Below are 20,405 nucleotides of genomic sequence, written 5' to 3'. Positions count from 1 at the left end.
CTGTGTCACTGGGAGTGCTAAACTGGATGCAGGAACACCAGGGACAGGGCAGCCAGAGATGAAGTCACTTCTAGAGATACTGCCAGAAACAGAAAGAAAGAGAATTATGACTTATCCCCTCTTTTCCTCTAATGCCTTCTAATTCTCTCCTGGCACCGTCAATTGGCAGAACTTAACAGGAAGCCAGCTAGAAATGAAGCCTGGGAAATGCAGTTTCCAGGCTCTTAGCCCCAACATTTCAAAGCAGATTATAGGAGGGTTGATGGGGAGCTCAGAGACAGCAGGTAAATAGCATATCCAGTGATTTGGGAAAGCAGGTGTATTTCTGCATTGCTGATAACACTGTGAGTCAGAGCACAGCTAGAAATAAGAAACTTCATACTCACTGACTAAACAGTACCACTTAGGGGAACATAATTGAAAGAAGTAACCTACAGGCAAAAAAGAAATAAAAAATTTGTACCAAGAAGTTGAAAGTGGCATCATTTATTAAATAACAACAAAACCACGAGAACAGCCCATATACTCAACAGTAGGGAGATGATTACGCAAACTCTGGTAAATGGATGTAATAAAATACTCCAAAGCTTAAAAAAAAAAAACCCATGTATTTCAAATAAGTATGAAAATGTTCACATGAAATAAATTTAAGGGAAAAAGTAGAACTTAGAATTGTATGTGTATTATAATAATTATAATTGTGTAAAAATGTACAAAAGCATATTAACAAAGATCGGGGAGACAAAGTAATGGAACTCATTTAGAGCTTATTGTTTCTTAGGCTTCTTTTCTTCTGTAAAGTTGCTTAAATTCTTAATTAAAAAAGAAAAGTAAATGAGTCTTTAATTGTATTTTTAGATTCCAAACCAACAGAAAATTGTTTCTCATGTTGAGCTGCTTTGAAGAAAAAAACCAATAAGGTGCGCGCGCACACACACATAAAATACAACCTGGCTAACCATTCCCACCATAGCACTTTTTACAACTCTGGCATTAATCACTGCCATGGCCCGAGGCCAGTGTCCAATTGGTCTAGAGATTTTATTTTACAACCTGAGAACACTGGCTGGCTCCCAGCGCCTCTGCTCTCCTGCCCTGAGCTGAGCCTTTCTTCTTGTTGCTATACTTCACGTATTTTACTACAGGCCAGGAGCTGTTCAAGTCAACCAAAGCAATGAATAAAGATAACAGAGTGAGTAAAAAACAAAAACACCAAAACCAAACCAAAACAAACAAACAAAAAACCCATTAGCCTGTTAACGACTATTCGGATTTTTGTAAATATTTATTGCTTCAAAACGATCTGTTCTCCCCTGCCTCCTGCCTCTGCACCCCCAGCCTGAAGTGCCTTATACTCTGCCTGAAACAAAACTCCCTAAACCCAGAGGGCAGAAAGGCCACACCTTTGGTTCACCCCTCCCCCAACCCATGTTGCTTCTCAGAACCTTGATAGGCCAAGTATTTTGCACTCATGAACTCTGCCTCATTCACAGGCTCGTACACATGCCTGTCACAGCTGCCTCGAGACTATTTGGAGTCTGAGAATATGTGGCTACAGAAGGGAAAGTATGACAGTATCACTGCCTCCCAGAGGGACCTGCTGGCAGATTGCTCAAGAGACCTTGGCCATCCCCTGGGGCTGGCTCTCCGTGTGATTGATTAAGCAGTTAGATGTCTTCCAGGAGAACCCAGCTCCCAACTCGATCAGTGTGTCATTTTTGCCTTTTGTGATTACTTGAGAATCATCTTCCAAAGGATGTCTAGATTCCTATTCCAGCTTCTCCACGGACCATCTATGTGACCCTAGGTAAGTTATTTCAGCCTCCATGCCTCGGTTTCCTAATATATAAAATGGGGACATAACAGGAACTAGCAGTAGCTGCTTCGTAGTTTTGGTGCAGAGATCAGGGATAATGCCCTTAAGGCCTAATGGAGGATATTGCTAGTTATCTACCCAAGATCCATTTGACTTTTCTTTTTTATTAACAGAAACACAATTTTGTTTGAGGTGGCAATGTGCCCAGCTAAAACACTCTGGCCACAGACTCTCTTACAGCTACGGTGACCATGTGATTCTGTTCTACAGGGAGGGGCTTCCAAGAAAGCGACAGTTCCTGATTTGAAAAAAAAAAAAAAAAAAAAAGCGACAGAGCCAGTTGGCGTGTGTATTTTGCTCTTTGCCCTTTCTTTTTCTTTCTGTATAGAATGGGGATACCTGAAAGAAAAGCAGCCACCTTGCAACTAAGAGAACAAAAGCTACCTGCTGAGAAAGGTAGATCAGGAAGCCAGAAGGAAACTGAGTCCTTGATGACCTTCTCAAGCAGCTGTACCAGGAGTGGGCTACCTACCTCCTAACTTCTTATTAGATAAGGAAAATCAACTTCATTTGGCTAAGCCACTGGGGTCAGGTTTCTGTTATACGCAGCTGAATGCAATCCTGACCTAAGTGCTCAGCATACTGCCTGAGAATAGTACTTAATAAAGGTTACTTTTTATTTTTCTATAAAACACCATGATTATGTCAGCTCTCATTGCAATGAGCACTAAGAGAGTTTCACAGTCATTGCTCTGGAATTTAGTTATGGTAAATAGTGCATAAAGTTATGCCTTATCAACTGTGGCTGGTAAACATTCTTATTCAGAGACACTGGCTGTAATAACATTTGTTAAAATAGAATTTGACATTGTATTGTGGTTTTTTAATTACTGCTAGGTTATATTCAACTAGTCCTCTACAGAGATGATTTTATTGATAAATCTAGAAAACTTATGAGGTAGAAGGGAATAGGACATTGAAATATTTTGATGAACATTTATTTCGTTTGGTGGAAAGAAATGTTCATTTCCAAGAGACACTTTCTTTATTTTCATTTATGTGTATAGTAGATTAGTTTCTTTGGAACCCAAAAACATTTTCGTGCTTTCTGAGTAAGACTGGTGGTGGGGGTAGCGAGAAGAGAATGTTGTTGATTCATCCAAGAGTAAATCTGAAATTTACTTAAAAACCCTAGGAGATTTGTCAAGACTTTCCCAAGGGTTAGTATACGACACCATAAACAGCTTGCCCTCATATCTCTGCTTCCGCAAGCTCTTCTACTTGGACTGAAATATGGATTCATCCCCAACATCAGAAAAGCTATTTCCAGCTTCTGTCTGGAAATATAACTTCACCATATTGACCAGGGTGAACTCAGAGAACCTATCAGATGTCTCCTCAGTCCACTAATTAAATTGTGGTCCTCTTTTCTCCATTTTTTATACTTTCTTGTGCAAGTAGAGGAAAGCAACAGGACAGGTTGGGTTATGCTACAGCCACAATACTAAAATCCCAGCGGCCGAGGACATCAAAATTTGTTCCTTGTTCACTCTCTTCAGCCTTCATGGGGCGGCAGGACACTCTTCCCGTTACAGTCCTTGAACCCAGGCTGAGAGAAACCACCACCTTGAATGCTGCCAGTCACCACATCAAAGGAAAGAACCTCGCACTGCCAATGTCAAATATGTATCGCATTTGCTCACAGCTCATTAGCTAGGACCAGTCCCATAGCCCCACACAACCAAAAGCAGGCCATGAAGGGCGATCCTACCACGTGCTGAGAAAGGGAGCACCAGAAAGAACTGGCAAATTGCACTGACATTAGAGAAAGAGCATCACTGAATGCCCGTTATATACCAGCCGTGTGTCATAGAACTTGTATTATCTAATTCTCATCACAAATTTTGATAGTAACTTTAATTTTCAGATGAGAAATTTGAGGCTTAGACAGGTCAAGTAATTTGTCCAAGAGTCCCATCTAATATGTAGATTTGATTTCCGTTTTGTCTGACTCCAGAAACTGCTTTTTCTATTATTTCCCCAGGCCTCCTAGTATAACATGTTCAGCTGCTCACAACCTCTCAACCTTGAGGGGTCGAGGGAATAAGGGGGTAGGGAATGGAGAGAGGAGTTTATTGTTAAGAAATACTTCTCTCCACAAAGCCAACTGGTCCATATTTCTGTGGCCTCATTCGTATCGCAAGGGGATCAACCAAACGAACTGAACCAAGGATCTGAAATTGAACCCACCAGAACAGAAACAAAAAAATGACTAAAATGAGAGTGTGGAAAAGGAGCTCCTAAGGATGCCAAGTCAGTCACTGACATCCTGAGAGGCAGCGACGTGCTATTTCTGTTCCTCAAAAAACTTCAAGTGATCCCATCAGAAAGCCTCCTATTACCCAGGGCAAAGCCCCATTGCTCCGAAGAGCTCTCTTGGCTCCTCCATAATTCTCACCTTTAATCCATAAGATTATTTATAACTTGGGGAAGTTCATTAAAAGCACATGTACATATCAACATTATGGCTCTGCCTATGCGAATTCTGCCAGGGATCCACATTTTGACTTAAAATACGTTCTCAAGCATTCCAGGGAGACCGATTCTATCTAAGGATTCTATCCAGAAGTCTCGGGCAGAGCACGGTTGTGTACCATTGACCTGCTTCTACGAGGGATGTAATTTTCAGTAAGGAGACAATGATCCTTTAAGCTTTTAGAATAGTTTTTTCACTGTGTCTCATTTCTACTCCATAGCTAATGGTAAGATCTTAAGTATTCAACCAAAGTTGAAGATGTGGATATGATATAGCTAGATTTTGATTTCTCTAAGTACACACTACAAAAAAATTCTATACTTGAAGCCATATAATTCCTCCTTTTGTGAAGACAGCACCTAAAAAGGCTTGTGATGTAATGTTGTACGTAAAAGGCAGTCCTTACACTTTTACAGCACCATTGGTTCTAGAGCTGCTGGGCAGCCAGTTCTCACCAGCTTCAATACACCAACCTGGAGTGCTTGGCAGGTCAATGCCTACCTCACCTCTGATTAGATTTATTTTAGCAATACTTGTGTGTGAGTTATATAGATTATAGATGATTCCCCCTCCTCCGCCTCTCAATTTTTCTTTAGTATTACTTTTATAACACTTATGACAAAATATTTTTTTAATTTGAAAAGAGCACTTTACAATGAGTTCAAATACTGCAGATTACACTCCTATATTACTGTTTCTGTTTAATGGAAACCACCGTGAAAATAGATTATCTAAGACTCAAAATCATACTCTTAAAATAATCAGTAAGGCATGGAAGTCAAAACTCAATTTTAAGAGGAATGTCCTAGAGTTGAGGGCCAACCCCGCCTTATAACAGCCAAAATTTAAGTCACCTGAATAAACAGAGAGACAAGAAGGAAAGGGCAACCTGAACTCTGCAACCTCTCATATTTAAAAGAAGAAACAGAAGAGGTAATTCCAATTGACCCCTTGTGTTTTATGGGTTTTGCATCTCTCGGAGGGTTAAGATGACAGCCCATTCTAAACACACGTCCATTTACATTAGCAGCCTTTTCTATGGGTGACTTAAGTGCATATTTGAAACATTCCAACAGAGAAACAAAAAAGACATCAAAGGACCAAATAAATCCACACAAACATGGGAATTTGAGAGTCAGTTTATTTGGACTTTATCTCACTCTTATTTGCCCACCACAATCCAAATGAGACCATAAAACAGTCAGTACCCAAAAGACCTGCTTTTCGTAGTCTTAACAGTATAGATCTGGACTCTCTCTAGGGGAATGTTACAGTGGACATTAGCTGTGTTGGCAAAGGGGACTAGGGGAGGATGCTGGGACAATTATTTTACTAACATATTTTAAATGAGTCAAATAGGTGTCAAGTTCCTGTCTGAACACTAATTAAGCCTGGATACTAAACATGAAAAAGAACAGGTTGAGAGCAGTTTTTATACTACGTGGGTGGTTAACCGAAATGGCCATGACTAGCATGGCCCTGAACACCCCAACTTTGATGATGTAATTCAAGTTGAACAATTATTTTAACTTTTCAGAGGCAGACGGTCTAGGTCTAGCTAGATTCCTTTGTTTTAGCCTAACATTCTCTTTTTAATGACTTTTTCCCTTCTTCTCTTACACTCCTTCCTCCCTTGATGGTATTATTACATGTGGAAAATTGCAGATGTTTAGTTTATATAACAGGCAAGATTAATATTTACTTTTTAAAAAATCTGGTACATGGATAAAATCCATATAACAGCACATTCAATACTGACATAAAAAACTCTGAGGCCCTTAACTTTTGTAAGAGCTAAGGAATGTTTTTAAATGGAGATGATGAGAGTATTTGCTGCAGGATGCAGACATCAATCCCTCTGGTGCCATTAGCTCAAAAGGAATTAAATGTAACTATGAACAGGGGAAGTTGTTAAGTCAATGGTATTTTTTAGGAAGTTCTGACTGCAACCTGGCTAGACTGATTTTCTGGGTTTGCCCAAGGACTGCAGAGATAAAATAATTGGGTTGAAGAGAAGAAAGGATGTGAACAAAAGACAAAAACCCAGAGGAAGGCTGTGGAGTTGATGAGAAAGAAGCAGATGTTAAATACTTAATTTCTTTAACTGGTGTCTTAACTAGTGTCATTACCATTAATCAAAGCTGCAAATTTAAGTACTGGTTCTTTAAGAAAAAAATCAGAAAGGGGTTCTTTGTCCTTTGTTAACACAAACATAAATATTTATACAACAGAGAGAAATGCCCTTCTGTGGTTTTCTCCTTTACAAGTCAGGGATGACTGGATAATGTTTAGTTAGAAAAACATAATGATCGATGACTGGCAATGTTTTATGTTTTATATCACTGAGCGCGGGTATTTTATATATTTTTGGCCTGTGTATATATACAGTCACCAACACTAGTCACTGAGTTTTTTACATGCTTTTTAAAATATGTATTATTCTTTCTAGGTCTAGCAAATGATGAGCTAGTCCTTTTCCATACAGGTTGCCCTTTGCAAGTTAAAATTTGTTATTTAAAAATCATAAATGCTAATTGTAAAAATGTAAACAAGGAAGAGGAATATAAAAACATTTTAGAGTAAAATTTTTACCGTAAATTGTTCTCCACCCTTCTGCACTTCATTCTCATTGTAATTGTCTGTTGCTGCATAAAAAATTACCCCCAAAATGTAATGGCCTAAAACAATACACATTTATTATCTCACACAGCTTCTGTGGGTCAGTAATCTAAAGTGGCTGAGCTGGGTGGTTCTTGGCTCAGTCTTTCACAAGTTGCAGTCATGGTACCAGCAGGGATTGCAGTCATCTGAAGGCTTGACTGGAGCTGAAAGATCCACTAACAAGGTAGGATCCACCCACACACCTGGCACGTTTGTGCTGATTGTTGGCAGGAGGCCTCAGTTCTTTGCCGCATGGACCTCACCACAGGGCTGCTGGCTGTGTTCACAAGGTGGCAGCTAGCTATGCCCAGGGTGAGTGATCCAAAAAGACAGCAAGGAGGAGGCTGAAAGTCTTGTGTGACCTGATCTCGGGAATCACACACACACACACACACACGCTAAATCCCATCCGCACTCAAGGGGAAGGAAATTGGTCCTCACATTTTGGAGAGAGAAGTACTGAAGTACTTGTGGACTTACTTTAAAACTACCATAGTGCCCCCATTCATTAGAGGGTAATCACCATTAATATATCGGTATATAACTTTCTAGACCTTTTTCTATGCACATACAAATATACATATGAGTACATGTGAATATATATCTGTTACATATACATGTTTTACATATATTTATAGTTTATAAAATTCTTAGAAAATGCTATGAATATTATTTTGTAAATTTTTACTCATTAAATAATATGTTAAGGAAATCATTTCTCCTTGTAACACATAGCTCATTCTTTTTAATAGCTGAATAGCATCTCATTAGATACTGCTAACATAACTTCAATCATTTCCCCAAAGATGTACATTTGGGTTGTCTACAGTTTTTTGTTACTATGAATAATGTTGCAATACACATCCTGGTACATAAAACCTTGCCCACTTATTTAAGTATTTCTGTATGATACATTCTTATAATGGAATTACTGTATCAAAACATCTGCCTTTACTATTTTTATACGTACTATCAAATTGCCCTTCAAAAGTATCCTTTCTGTGCACAGTTACATTACTCTTACTCATACTCTTTGTTTATTATCATTCCTACTGCCTGTGGTATCTGTGCAAAACTTTCTCATCTCTGATGTCTATAAGCTTTTCCAACATCACATTTGTATTTCTCATTAAATGTTTCTGAGATAATCTAATTATCTACCTAATCACCATTATTCCTGTTTGGGCAGATCTGTTTCTCCAGGCCATCCCATAGATCTCAGCCCTATAGCCTGGCAGTCCTTGAATCAAGCAACCACTTCTGGTAAAATAGGCTGTAGACGGGGAGTGGGGGTGGGGAATAAGTCAGGAGATACCATTAAACAAACCCTGTCTGAGGAACCACCCAGGGCTACCTTTCTACCACGAGGCTATGCATATGCCAAGTACTCAGAGGTATGACTAGCTCTCTATAGTGATTTTACCTAAGACACTCAAACCTTAGAAACTCAATGACCAATTTGAAAAGTGGAAATAATTAGATATCTTCCATCTATTACATAGGATTGTTATGAGAATGAAATAAAATATTGTAAATTGTAAAGCACTGAATGAAGTGAAACAACTAGCAAAATCCCGGGCGTATACTAGATGCTCCATCAACAGTGGTGTAATAAGATGCTGTAGAGTGCCCAGTACTAAAGTCATCTATTCAGGCCCACTGCTGAGAACCATAGCACAAAGCACCACTCAGCCTTAGTCCGGGGCATTGCCAGGCACTGGGGCTGCCAGCAGAGCGAGCGGACGGTGCCCGTCAGAAGAGCCAGCAAGTCTGCTGTCATTCCTGCCCAGAAGGCCTGGGAACAAGTGGGGGACTTCTGGCGGGGGCACTGTGGAGTTCTTGAGAAGAGGGTATTCCCTCTTCTCACCAACCTGGGAAGAGGAGCAAAGGTACTTCCTCCTCCTGAAGCACCGGGAGGGAAGCTTCACGTGTGTGTGTGTGTGTGTGTGTAACCACATCCATTCCTGCTCCACTGAGTCAGGGACATGTGAGAATGTCTCGTGTGAAGCTGCCAGTGCTGGAACTAGCAGAGATCCCGCTGACGCCCCGTATGGAAAAAGGGGTGGGAGAGGGATGCTGGAGCCGAGAAAGAACAGATGGTCTTTTTTTTTTTCAAAGTTTCCCCTAAAAGTTAAAATTTTTAATTAAAATGACTATTATTTTTCCTTCTTCAAACTCCTTTTTATGGCAAAATATAGACACAGACAGAAAAAAAAAATTAAATGTTCCACTTAATGAGTTATCAAAGCAAAATCTGTGTAACTTTCACTCAGGTCAATAAATAAAACACAATAAATAAATAAAACAAAAAATAAGATGCCAGCACCCCAGCAGTCTCCACCTGTGTCTCTTCAAAATCAGAAAACCCTCCCTTCCCCAAAAGGTAACCATGACTTGACCTTTATAATAATCATACTCTTGGTCTTTTTTTTTTTTTAAGTTTAAGCGTGCATCCCAAAGCACCGTACTTCAGTATTGCTTGTTTGGGGAATTTATATAAATGAAATCATACAGGATGAATATACATAAATTTGTATATCTATGCTGTTGTTGATGGGCGCTTGGCTTGTTTTCAATACAGGACTATTATTAGCATGCTGCTATAAACATTCTTATACATGATTCCTGATGTGTATGTACACATTTCTTTAGGGGGTATAGCTAGGAGTGGAATTGTTGGGTGATAGAGTATGTGAATTCTCAACTTGACTATAGAATTCCAAACGGATTCCCAATGTACATTCCCACTAGCAGTTTAGGAGAGTTCTCCATGCTCCACATCTAAAATGATCATTCTCCATTCTGAGATAATGTACTTCTGTTTGAAAAAGCCTCTTTTTAAAAAAAAATGATAAAATCAATAATGCTAGAATTAACAGATTACTCTTTTTAAGTGGCTTTACATGGTAAAATAAAGATCTAACAGTTCCAATCAGTCCCCATTGCCCCCCTGAAATCCTACTGGGTCATGATATGCTAGAAACCATTGTCTCACACAACATGATATATGTATTGTTTTAACATCAAAACCCATTTGATACATATAGTAGCCAGCCTCCAAGATGGCCCCCAGTGAGCCTTCTCTCTTGTATTCATGTAGACATGCTGCAATGAAAGGGTTGATTCCGTGACCAATGGAAGAGTCAGTGTATCAATTCATAATCTAGGTCATAGAAGGCAATGCTGCTTCAGGGTCGGTCTTTTGGATCAGTCACTCTGGGGAAAGTCAGTCACCATGTTCTGAGGATGCTCAAGTAGCCCTGTGCACAGGCCCACAGAGAAAAGACCACTTTACCAACGCCAGCTTGCTAACCAAGTCAGTGAGCCACCTTGAACAAACTTCCACCTCAGTCAAGCCTTCAGATGACTTTAGTCCTCCAGTCTTTGACTTTTCCAGCTAGACCCCAGAAACCATAAAGTAGAGAAAAGTTATCCTCATGCCCTGTCTGAATCCCTGATCCACAGAAACCATGAGATAAAAGACGCTATTATTGTTGCTTCAAACCACAAAACTTGGAGATGATTTGTTACACAAGAAATAATTAACATAACACATATAATCACCTAGAAAGTATACTTGCCCAAAATTTGAACCTGCATCTGGTAGTGCCTCTATATTTAAACACAGGTTTAGGGACTTTGCTGGTGGTGCAGTGATTAAGAATCTGCCTGCTAATGCAGGGGACATGGGTTCGATCCCCAGTCCAAGGGAATCCCACATGCCGCAGAGCAACTAAGCCCGTGCACCACAACTACTGAGCCCGTGAGCTGCAACTACGGAAGCCCGCCTGCTGTAACTACTGAAGCCCACGTGCCTAGAGCCCGTGGTCCACAACAAGAGAAGCCACCACACCGCAACCAAAAGTAGCCGCTGCTTGTCGCAACTAGAGAAAGCCCACGTACAACAACGAAGACCCAACGCAGCCAAAAAAACCCTGAGAAAACCACAAAAACAAAACTCCACACCGGTTTAGAAGAAGTAGAAGCTACAAAGCAACATATTGAATAAGTGTGCACAGGGATGCAATTAGCAAAATATAGAACATAGTATATTCTATAGCACAAATGACCCAATTTCTTCAGCTAGTAAATTGGGAGGAAAAAATGAGAAAGGGAACCCATCAATTAAAAGGAACTTACAAGGTATGACAGATTGTATCACTCCCAGGTTTCGCTGCCCTCTCCTGTGGGAGACTTATACTTCTCTTCTCCCCTCTGACGTCAGCTTTGGCCATGTGATTTTCTTTGACCAATGAAATGTGAGCAGATGTGAAGGTTGCTACTTCTGAGCAGAAGTTTTAAAAGTCATTGTGTTTCAACCATTCCTCCTTTCCATCTGCCAGGAAGTGGGTGTATCCCAAATAGGGACTGTTTCTTCAGCCCATGTCCAAGAGTGAAGAGGATGCAGAGCTGACTCACAATGGAAATTCACGTGAGCAGGAAAGAAACCCAAGTTGTGGTAAGCCACTGTGATTTTGGAGCTGTTTGCTACCACAGCATAATCTAGTATAATCTGATTCATGCAAGAAATGTTTCAATCAAATACAAAAGATAAACCTTGTTAGGATTCCAATTTATGTGACTGCTGTAGAAATTTGAATATGGACTAGATATTTAATGATAATTAAGAATTGTTATTTATTTTTTAGGTATGTTTATGGTACTGCAGTTTTTTTTTTTCTTCAAGTTTTAAGATTTATTTATTTATTTATTTTTGGCTGCATTGTGTCTTAGTTGTGGCATGCAGGATCTTTCGTTGCAGCAAAAGGACTCTTCGTTGTGGCTCGAGAGCTTCTCTCTATTTGTAGCCCTTGGGTTCCAGAGTGTGTGGACTCAGTAGTTGGAGTACATGAGCTTAGTTGCCCCATGGCATGTAGGATCTTAGTTCCCAGACCAGGGATTGAACCTGCATTGTAAGGCGGATTCTTAACCACTGGACCACCAGAGAAGTCCCCGCAGTTATGTTTAAAACAACAAAAAGAGTTCTTCTATTTTAGACACATGGTCCAGGGGGAAGGGGGGGTAGGTGGGGGTATAGATTAGTCATGAGTTGATAATTGTTGAGCTGGGTGGTGAGTACATGCCAATTTATCATACCATTCTTTCTACTTTTATTAATGTTTAGAAATGTCCATGATAAAAAATTTTTAAAAATAGTCTATCAACTTGAGTCCCAGAGTTGTCCCTTGACTCCCCAAGTGGTACAGAACATATGAGAGCTGAGAAGATGGAGCTGATCAATTAAGTTTAGTGAGTGAGTAAATAAGGGAGGTGTTTGGAGCAGGTCTCAGGAAGACGACATCACAGCTGATTTTCAGTGAGGCAGATGTTTCTTTGGGAGCATTACATCAGGCCAGAGCAAGATCAGGGTAAGATTTCGAGTACTGGAGAGGGGTAGGGGGCTCTGAAGGTATCAGCTTCTACCACAAGCATGAAAGGGAACAGGTGTGGCTTAAGTAGAACTGCTATCTCTTCTCTGCCTATTAGCTAAAATCAAGCATAGTGTCTGTCTTACCAGTTAGAGCACCTGATGTATTCTTCATCTGTGTCCTGGGCATTAAATTAATGTTTGGAGTTAGGCGATGGATTGGTAGCTTACTCAATCAGTTCCACGCCTCAGCTTGGAAGTGCATTACTTCCAGGAACAGTGCCTTCCTTTTAAATTAACGACAGGTTGTTTTCTATTGTTCCCCTCGCCTCCTACAAAGTACTCTAATTCACTCCTTTTTTTTTTCTTCTAATTCGCTCTTAATGAGCCTCCAGACTACATTTCCACCATTTGTACTGCAAGGATAGGATTTCCTGTAAGTGGAGCAGACAAAGCAGTTGAGCTTGAGCCATCCTGCCAGTCCCACATCCAAGAGAATGTTAGACAAGAGGACCACTTGGACTGAGGGAGAGAAGAGGCTGAGCCTGGGCCAGACCCTCTGCTAGGAGACTGTGGGTTGGGACATGTGACTTAGGGAGAGCCAACAGGGGTAGCTCTAGAGGGGGAAGAAAATCTGTTGGCATTAGAGAAGCAGCCGCAACCTCGGTGGTAGAGAGGAGAGTCTCATTCCATCCTCCAAACCTAGGGTGTTCCTGTCTTGGAAAGAGGGAGACGACCAGGGTGTGAGAGCAGACACATCTCTAATCTGTACTCCCACTAGATTGACATTGAAGTTTTGCATTGTTTTCTTTGTGAGACTGGAGTTTGAAAAGGAATTGGGCTGAGCATTAGAGATGAGACTGGGAAGTTATGGAATTACACGAAGACAACGTAAAGATAGGGCGTTCAATGCCCAGAGTAAAGCAGGGAGTCTACCGGAGGAGGCAGGGAGTCATTCAACAGCCTCATGCTTACACTCCAGTGAATTGCTACACCTTAATAATCATAGGGTTCCTTCAGTTCCCCTAACAACACAACAACAAAAAAGCAAAACCAAAAAACTTTGGTTCTGGTTTTCAGTGATACACCATCCACTTCAAACTAGACAAAGTTTATCTTTGGCAACAGCCCTTCTTAATCTTTCTTTTGGCCATCTCTCCCTAATCTGCAGAAAATCTGTGCCCTCCTGCTGCCTTCTGTGCAATTAACTAGAGCCAAATGTATGTACCATCAAGGGCATTACAAATAAATACCTATATTGTCTTTGAATATTTTGCCTACTGTGACCTATTTTTGGTTCAATGTCAAAACCAAAGGGGTTTTATGCCCTAAATGAACATGGCAGTGTACTCTGTCCTACCGTTTTGGCTGCATGGCTTTTGTACTGTAAACCAAAGTTGTTTTCTACAGACAGCAAAAGTTGAAAAGATCTTCCTTGTCAATACATTGATATTTAAGTTCTGAAATTCCTCTTGCTTCATCAAAAATCTATTTATTTGAAAACCATTTCCTACTGATAATCCTGGAGTTAAGGAGGTCTAGTTAGTGCCTGAGTCACATGTGGAATCACTTCCAACCCACCCACGCAGCTGAAAACACGTTTTTCGGAGATTATAAAGTCAAGAGCTGTGAAGCTTCCTCACAAAGAGAGCATTTTATCAGCTGATGTCATTTTAATTATTCATTTTTAATGAGGAATCTATTAATGTCTTACAAAATCAGGATCAATAGGTAGGCTGTCAGCTAAAAAAAAATCAAAAAATCACGTTTCTGTCTGAGAGTTTCACTGGCATTAGGTGATTATTGTCTTCACTGAAATACCTCAGCTTAGCAAGATATATGTGTGTGTTTCCAAAAAATGGTTTTAATATTCACCCTAGGAGTTGTTAATGAACACTTTAAAGTGCTCTAATGGGGCATATAAACTCTAGGGGGTTGGTCAGCACTGAAGAGCCCTGATCAGGACCTTGAACTTGGAATCAGTGGCTACTGCAGCTCCTTCGACTACTTGTTTCTGAACCTACACTAGAGAATTTATTCTTTAGCATAAGAGATGCTAGAGATAATTTATTTGTGACTTGAATGGTTATTGAGGTATGGGCATCTTACCCTTAAATGAATGGTGCATAAGTTTTGGGTGAGCCCAGAACCGTGCTCTAGACCTGGGTGTTTTTTAGTCCCATGCTTGCCACTTAGTACAGGAGTCTGTCACCTGATCTGATGAGAAGCATGGCTGGATCCTGCTCTACGACATTCTGGTGTCCAGTTCAAGTTTTCCTGAAGGGTTCTGGTCAGGAGCTACAAGTTCATGGAACTCCAGGCTCTAAGGGGACAAGTAGGCAGAGGCCCCACCGAGACAATGACAACTGGGTACCACCAAACTGACTTAAGCCAGTTAACAACATTTGATCCACAAATAGTTCTCATGAGATGTATTTAATGGGGAAAAAAAAAGATGGCCAAATTAGAAAAAAAATATATATGTGTATATATATATAGGTATATATACACACACACGTATACCATGACAAAGATTTGAGGAAGTTTCATAGAGAGAAATGTGGTTTTGTCTATATAATAATAATAATATCAAAAAGTTAAAAGGGCTTACTATGTGTCAGGTACTGTTCTAAAACTCTCTATATACGCACACACACACACACACACATTCACTTAATACTTGTTGCAACTCTATGAAGAGATACTATTATCATATTACTAACCCCATTTTACTGGCAAGGACACTGGGGCACAAAGTATGACTTGTCCTAGATGATACAGACGCGGCGAATGGCGAAGCTGTGATTTAGACCCAGGCCGTCTGACTCCAGAATCCAGGCTCTTGCTGTTATAGACACTAGTTTCCTTCCTGAGAAATACTGGTTGGTATGTGACCAGGAGCCACAGGAGTTTATAGAATTAAATAAAACAGGACTTGCTATAAGAGCCCGGGGGAAAACTAAGGAATTCTGAGGTTTTCCCTTGGCTTGAAAAAAGGCCCTTGCCAGCAAGGGATTTTTCTGTCAGGCATCATTTGGGCAGCAGAACTTCTGTGATGAATTAAAAATAAAGACCTGTCACTTGGTTGATGATGTGTATAACAGTTTGCCTAGACGCAACAAACCTGCCTAGTATTAGGAGACTTTGACGGGAAAGGCAGGCAGCAGACAATCTGCATCTCTTCCCCACATTTGGCTTCCTTCCTTTTATGTCTCCCTATATCATCCTATATCAGAACAACCGCTCACACCTGTGAGGTTACTCAGCTAAGTCACTGAGAAACATTCCTTCATGAAGCCGTATTTTTCTCTGTTCCTTGCAGTCCCTCAGCCAGGGCAAGAGTTGGGATAATCTGCTTACGAGCACAGTCATTTGGTGAACTCGTTACCTGCAGCTAATAAATCTGATCTTGCATTGTGCTTTTGCAAGTTCCTCTCTGGACATGGTTCTCAGAGAACCAGAAACCCACCACTCACAGCCAGCGTCCTATGGATGTCCTTGGCTGATTTACTCATTCTGATTCCTGCAACATAATTTTACCCCCATATTGTATAAGGGAGTGTAGGGAGGAGCACTTAGGGCCTTCTTCCATTTCCCTGTCACTGAAGCAATCTGGTGTGCGTCTCCCACAGTCCTCCTTTCCTCAGCCTTGCTCTGCATGGTCAACCACTCATTCAACCACATCACACAGAACTCTAGGAAACTGAGCACAGTAGACTAACATAATGGCTCTGTGGGTAGCCAAATCCCCAAACTTTTCAAGGTTCTAGGATTTTTAGTGTTCTCATAACTGCTACTTACTTAGTTGCCAGTTCTTTTTTTTAAACCCCAATGTGTGCATGTATCAGATTACCATTATGTAAAAATTTAGTAATTAATTAATGTGTGCATACAACTTGAGTTGAGTACTAGGAGTGGAACCCAGTGCTGCAAACTCAAGAGGAATAGGATACAGACCCTGCTGATTTGTTGGAGTTGTTTTGGTTGCAGGTGATAGGAATCCAATTTAAACTAGCTTAAACAAAAAAGGAAATTTATTGACTTATGCAACTGAAAAGTCTGTGTATAAATTTCAAGCATGGCTGGATCAAGGGAGTTCAAATTATTTCATCAGAACTCCTTTTTCTCTATTCATCTCTGCTCCTCTTTCCCTCTCTTTGTGTGCTGGCCTTATTTTCTCTTACTAAAGAGAGCTTCCTCCAGTATAACCTGAAACAATGGCCTTAAGAAACTCCACCTAAGATCATTCTTAGAGCTCAAAATAGCAGAATGGAGACCCTCTATCCCTCAGAATCCATATATCAAAAATCAAAGAAGGTTCTGACTGTCTCTAATTGATCACATGCCCATTTAACTGATCACTCTGACCAGAGGAATGGAATATTCAAATTGGCCAGGCTTAGGTTATATGCTTCCCCAGAGACGAGGAAGTTTCAACCCTGTTGTATAACATGAAATGTGTTTCCCACACAGAGCAAGTGGTGATGAACAGACCAAAAAAAAAAAAAAAAAAAGGATAGAGAGAGATATTCTCTGTGGTAGCCAGCCTCAAACATGACCCCACGTGATCCTCACTTCCTGGTATTTTTATATCCTTGCATAATCTTCTATACTGTATCATGGTTGTCCTATGTGACCAATAGAATCCTACAGAAGTGATCTTCAAGGCTAGGTCATAAAAGACACTGTAGCCTTTATCTTGCTGTCTCTGAGAATACCTGCTCTGAAGGAAGCCAGCCACCATGTTGCAAGGATGCCCAAGCAGCCCTATGAAGAAATCCACATGAAGAGAAACAGAGGCCCCCTGCCAATAGCTGGTACCAACTTGCTAGCCACTTAAGTGTGCCACCTGGAAAGTGGATTTTCCAGCCCCAGTCAAACCTTCAGACGACTACAGCCCTGGCCTACACGTTGACTGCAACTTCATGAGAGACTCAAACCTGAAATACCTAGGTAAGTTGCTCCTGAATTCCTGAACTGCAAATGTTATGAGATCTGTGAGCTAATAAATGTTTCTTGGTTTGGGTTTTTTTTTTAATATACATTTATTTATTTATTATTTATTGGCTGCATTGGGTCTTCATTGCTGCTCACGGGCTTTTCTCTAGTTGCGGCAAGCAGGGGCTACTCTTCCTTGCAGTGCGTGGGCTTCTCATTGTGGTGGCTTCTCTTGTTGTGGAGCATGGGCTCTAGGTGCATGAGCTTCAGTAGTTATGGCATGCAGGCTCAGTAACTGTGGCTTGAGGGTTGTAGAGCGCATGCTCAGTAGTTGTGGCGCACGGGCTTAGTTGCTCTGTGGCATGTGGGATATTCCCGGACCAGGGATCGAACCCGTGTCCCCTGCATTGGCAGGTGGATTCCTTTTTTTTTTTTTTAATGTAACTTACTTTTTATTGACAGTATCTTGCATTTATGATGGATGCTTTCTGGGTTATGACACACATTTTAACATTAAAGGTCAAACTATTTTTTTACATGCAAGTAGTGTGAATAGTTTTCCCCACATGGGATTACTGATTATAAAAAGATGACACACCACATGGGTTAACTGGCTTAACTGAAAAGCCAGCAAACTGTCTAATTATATTTTCTCCCAAACCACAAACTGAGTAGGTAACTGAGCCTCTAGTCAACATATTCAAAGCTGAGAGGATTAAAAATGCGAAAACAAGTCCTCAGATACAATTAAGGGAGCCCTGCTACATACAGGCTAATCAATACCAGTGGCACTCCTTGACTCCAGGAAGCTGGATGACATTCTGATAACCCCGCTCTGATAACATTTACCTCAAGTAGCCTTTCTCTAGTTTCCAGCTCATGAATAAAGATAATACATTGTTAATTCTATTTCAGAAAATTTTTTGCAAGTTGCTTTATTTACAGTGCCAACTTTTAAAAGTCACTAAAGTTAACTGGACAGCAAACTAGGCAGAAATTGCTTTACAAAAAGAGGGAAAGCCCAAAATGCCACAGAGAACCCACAGTTCAATTTTATTCAGAGCAAAGAAAAAAGAACTTTTGATCATACTAGAAGAAATGGAGCCATAAGTTTGGAATCTGTACTGAAACTACACATGCAATGAGGACAACATTCTGCTAATACAACTGATTTGCTGCTGCATTTGTCAACCGTTTTTCTAATATTAACAATTATAAACAAAGCAATGCAACTAGTATTTGGAACAATCCTTACAGTGTTACAGCATCAGACACAAAATTTCACTTGTCCTCACACCACTGGTTCTCTTTGCATACCTGGGCTTCCTGTTCTTCAGTAAAATCATTTTTGATATTGAATGTCTTTCGAATCTCCTCCGGAGTTTTCCCCTTGATCGTATGGGCAACAGTCTTGCAGGTAACATCAAGCAAACCTTTGATGTCTAAGTAGTTTGCAGCCAATATAAGCTCGAAAAGTGTTCCTTGGTCAGCTTTCCGGAATTCTTGATCCCAAACAGGGGTGTCATCCGCTCGCTCTTCTTTGTTTTCCTCATTGTCAGGAAGAGGAGGACCATCCTTGGGGGGGATGCCCCACTGAATGACTTTTTTAATATTGCTGCCTTAACATTCGGCAAGGGGACTGGACCATCACCTCCTTCATCATCCATTCCCAAATCTTCCAGCACAGTCTTGATAGTCACAGATTGTTTTGCAATTTCAACATCAACTTCGAATAGCTCTCTATCAGAACTCTGCAACTTCATGGAAGGCATGGTGTTAGGTCTCAAGGAAGTGGCGGGCCAGGGGCTGAGGAGAGCAGGGCGGCGTGTGCAGAAAGAAAAACAGAAAGGCGGAGAACAAGGCCAATACCTGGCAGGCGGATTCTTAACCACTGTGCCACCTAGGAAGCCCTGTTTTTGTTTTTTTTTTTAAGAACTTTTATTGAGATACAGTTAACATACAATAAAATGCATATACTTAGAGTGTACAATTTGGCATCCCAATCGCCCAATTCATTCCCCCAACCCTCCCCGCTTAGGAAGCCCTATTGTTTTTTAAACCATTAAGTTTTCAGGAAATTTGTTACTCAGGAATAGGTAACTAATATTATCCACTATACTTCTCTCAGGTAGCTCACTGCCCAGCCTAAAGTAATAGACATTTAAATGACTAACTCTAATTTGTGAGTGGGAAAGAAAGACAGAGGAGATAGAAAAGACGCCTCTGTGAAGTTTTACAGAGGAGGCCACCTTTGGGCTGGGCTTCAAGGACGGATGTGAGGAGGAATGGAAATCCAGGCCAAGGGAACGGCCCAAGCAAAGGCTCTGAGACTTGAAAGTGGGAAATGCAAATAGAATAACGTAGTTGTTTGGTTTGCAAGGCGGAAATGGAGATACAGATGTAGAGAACAAACATATGGACACCAAGTGGGGAAAGCGGGGTGGGTTGGAGGGGAATGAATTGGGAGATTGGGATACCAAATTGTACACTCTAAATATATGCAGTTTATTGTATGTTAACTGTATCTCAATAAAAGTTCTTAAAAATATATAAAAAATAAAGGACACAAATTGACAGGAAAAAAAAAAAAAGAAGAATGTAGTTGTAGTTAAGGCCGTGGCTAACCAGAATCACAAGAAGGGCTTAAAAAATAGACAGATACTCAAACCCCACCCCTAGAGAATCTGATTATTAGGAAACAGTAGTTTGGGTTTCCAAAGTTGTTTTTGGTCTTCGGTTGGTTGGTTAGCTGGTTGCAGTGGAGGTGTGAGTCTGCAGCAGTGTGAGAATTTCTCAGTAGGATCTCTGGACCACTTGCTATAGAAAGCAGAAAACATAGGCTCTTGGGCCCAAATCAATTTGTGAGGGGGCAGAGTGGGTCCAGGGATCTGCGCTTTAACAAGCATTTTAGGAAATTTTATGCAAAGTAGTGCGTTAGCCTACAAGTTTAAAACATGGGTAAATTGTTGAAAACCCAGGAAATAATTGTTTTGTGAAAATACAGAGAGTTTCAAGAAAGAAGTGGTAAATTAAAAACTGGATTTACATTCATGCTGTAACGATGTAAAAATATACTTAAGTAAAAA

At 40.5% G+C, this 20,405-nt stretch overlaps 1 non-coding gene and 1 pseudogene across 1 annotated transcript; one reads left to right on the top strand and one right to left on the bottom strand.

Moving 5' to 3' along the window:
- Positions 1–12,480: 12,480 nt before the first annotated feature.
- Positions 12,481–12,671, top strand: LOC130859758 (U2 spliceosomal RNA). Its single transcript, XR_009055308.1, has one exon. It is a non-coding gene; the product is annotated as a U2 spliceosomal RNA (small nuclear RNA).
- Positions 12,672–18,600: 5,929 nt separating this feature from the next.
- Positions 18,601–19,091, bottom strand: LOC130859439 (S-phase kinase-associated protein 1-like; annotated as a pseudogene).
- Between the last annotated feature and the right edge of the window lie 1,314 nt (positions 19,092–20,405).

The sequence above is a fragment of the Hippopotamus amphibius genome, chromosome 8 (assembly GCF_030028045.1).
Source record: "Hippopotamus amphibius kiboko isolate mHipAmp2 chromosome 8, mHipAmp2.hap2, whole genome shotgun sequence".
NCBI classification, from domain to species: Eukaryota; Metazoa; Chordata; class Mammalia; order Artiodactyla; family Hippopotamidae; genus Hippopotamus; species Hippopotamus amphibius.
The sequence above is the reverse complement of the archived record's forward strand: the minus strand, read 5'-3'. Positions and strand labels throughout refer to the sequence as shown.